Source organism: Orycteropus afer, unplaced genomic scaffold (genome assembly GCF_000298275.1).
Source record: "Orycteropus afer afer isolate SDZICR_OR568_19922 unplaced genomic scaffold, OryAfe1.0 scaffold00052, whole genome shotgun sequence".
NCBI classification, from domain to species: Eukaryota; Metazoa; Chordata; class Mammalia; order Tubulidentata; family Orycteropodidae; genus Orycteropus; species Orycteropus afer.
This window is the reverse complement of record NW_006921639.1, coordinates 5,290,439-5,293,314: the sequence shown is the minus strand read 5'-3', so window position 1 is coordinate 5,293,314 and position 2,876 is coordinate 5,290,439. Positions and strand designations below refer to the sequence as shown.

At 38.1% G+C, this 2,876-nt stretch overlaps 1 protein-coding gene across 1 annotated transcript in view; it reads left to right on the top strand.

The window, feature by feature from the left end:
• PARG (poly(ADP-ribose) glycohydrolase) overlaps positions 1–2,876 on the top strand; it is a 219,830-nt gene that overhangs the window by 34,607 nt on the left and 182,347 nt on the right. The window lies entirely within an intron of this gene.

Sequence of the window (2,876 nt, the reverse complement as noted above, 5' to 3'; positions counted from 1 at the left end):
GCAGTATTATATGTGCAGAAGGGTTCATCTCTGTTGTCTGTACCTCCACTGTACCTCTCTATGACTTCCTCTTCCTCAGTGCCACCATATTGATCACTCATATTTGGTACATTGCCCTTCTCTTCATCCAAATCAATACTTACCTCTATCTATGTAACATCCCACCCCTGGTAACCAACAAAGAAAATCTCCTTCCATAGATAAAGCTTTCCTTGACTTTTACAGTAATGGACTAATACAATATTTGGCCTATTGTGATTGATTTATTTCACTCAGGGTAATGTCCTCCAAGTTCAGCCACGTTATGCTGTGTTTTGCAGATTCTACATTATTCTTTAGCGTTGCATAGTACTCTGTTGTGTATATGTACCATAGTTTGGTTATCCATTCCTCAGCTGATTGACACCTAGGTTGTTTCGATCTTTTGGCTATTGTAAACAGTGCTATGATGAACATGGGTGTGTACATGTCTGTTCTTGGCATGGCTCTCACTTCTTTAGGCTATATACCTAGTAATGGAATGGCTGGGTCAAATGGTATTTCCAATTCCAACTTTTGAAGGAATAGCCGTAATGCTTTCCGCAGTGGTTGTACCATTTTACAGTCCCGCCAGCAGTGTATGAGAGTCCCAGTCTCTCCATATCCTTGCCAGCATTTGTTATTTTGTGTCTTGTTGAACATTGCTACTAGTGCTGGAGCAAGATGGTATCTCATTGTTGTTTTGATTTGCGTCTCTCCAATAGCTAATGATCGTGAGCATTTCTTCATATGTTTGTTGGCCGCTTGAGTATCCTCCTTGGTGAAGTGTCTATTCATGTCTTCTGCCCATTTTTTAATTGGATTGTTTGTCATTTTGTTATTGAGCTGTTGAAGTTTTCTATAAATTCTAGAGAAAAATCCCTTGCCAGATATGTCATTGCCAAATATTTTTTCCCAATCTGTACTTCTCTTTTGCCTCTTTTGGAGAAGTCTTTTATAACATGTAAAAATTTAATTTTTAGAAGGTCCCAGTCATCTGGTTTCTTTTCTGCTGTTTGTGCATTTTGAGTTATGCTTAATAGGCTATTTATGCCATATATTAGAGCCCCTAAATTTGCCCCTAGTTTTTCCTTAAGGAACTCTATACTTTTAGGTTTCACACTTAAGGCTTTGATCCATCTGGAATTAGATTTTGTGTAAGGTGTGAGGTACGGTTCTTGTTTCATTTTTCTGTAAATGAATATCCAGTTTTGCTGGCACCATTTATTAAACAAACATTCTCTTCCCCATTTAATGGATTTCGGTGCTTTGTCAAAGATCAGCTGACCATAGATTGATGGATCTATTTCTGGGTTCTCAATTCTATTCCGTTCGTCTATGTGTCTATCATTGTACCAATACCAGGTAGTTTTGACTGCTTTGGCTACATAGTAGGTTTTGAGATCCAGTAGTGTGAGACCTCCTACTTGGTTCTCCTTCTTCAGTAGTGCTTTGCTTATCCGGGGTGTCTTTCCTTTCCTTATAAAATTAGTGATTGTTTTTTCCATATCCTTAAAGAAGATGGATGGAATCTGGATTGAGATTGCATTGAATGTATAGATTGCCTTGGGTAGAACTGACATTTTCACAGTGTTGAATCTTCCTGTCCACAAGCATGGGATGTTCCTCCATTTACGTAGATCTCTTATGGTTTCTTGAAGTAGTTTTTTTTTATAGTTTTCTTTGTATAGGTCTTTTGTTTCCCTGGTAAGATTTATTCCCAAGTATTTTATTTTTTTGGTAGCTATTGTAAATGATACTGTTTTCCATATTTCTTTTTGAGCAATCTCTTTGCTGGCGTAGAGGAATCCAACTGATTTTTGGATGTTGATCTTGCATCCTGCCACTGTGCTAAATCTCTCAATTAGTTCCAGTAGATTTTTGACTGAGTCTCTTGGGTTTTCTAGTTATAGTATCATATCATCAGCAAATAGGGGTTGTTTGACTTCTTTCTTACCGATTTGGATGCCTTTGATTTCCCTTTCTTGCCTTATGGCCCTGGCTAGTACTTCCAGTACAATGTTGAATAGAAGTGGTGATAGAGGGCATCCTTGTCTGGTTCCTGTTTGCATTGAGGAATGGTTTCAATCTCTCTCCATTGAGAATAATGTTGGCTGTTGGCTTTGCATAGATGCCCTTTATTATGTTGAGGAATGTCCCTTTCATTCCTATTTTGCTGAGAGTTTTAATCAAGAATGGGTGTTAGATTTTATCACATGCCTTTTCTGCATCAATTGATATGATCATATGGTTCTTTTTCTTTGCTTTATTTATGTGGTGGAGGATGTTGATTGTTTTTCTAATGTTGAGCTGTCCTTGCATACCTGATATGAATCCCACTTGGTCATAATGAATGATTCTCTTGATGTCTTGTTGGAGTCTATTGGCTAGGATTTTGTTGAAGATTTTTGCATCTATCTTCATAAGGGATATTGATCTGTAGTTTTCCTTTTGAGTGATGTCTTTGACTGGTTTTGGTATCAAGGTTATGCTTGCTTCATGAAATGAATTAGGGAGGATTCCATCCTTTTCTATGTTTTGGAATAGTTTGAGTAGTATTGGTGTCAGTTCTTCGCTGAATGTTTTATAGAATTCTCCAGTGAAACCGTCTGGGCCAGGACTTTTTTTACTTGGTAATTTTTTTTTTTTCTTTAAATTGTGATTTGGGTGAAGATTTACAGAGCAAATTTGCTTTCCGTACAGCAGTTCACATATACTTTGTCACATGTCATTGACCACAGTTTACCACAATGCAACAGCTCTCCTCCCACTGCCTCCCCATAGTTACCTCTTCCCAGTGTCCATCCCTCCATACTCTCCTGCCCCCTGAGCTGTCTCCCTGTGCATAAGCAGCCCTT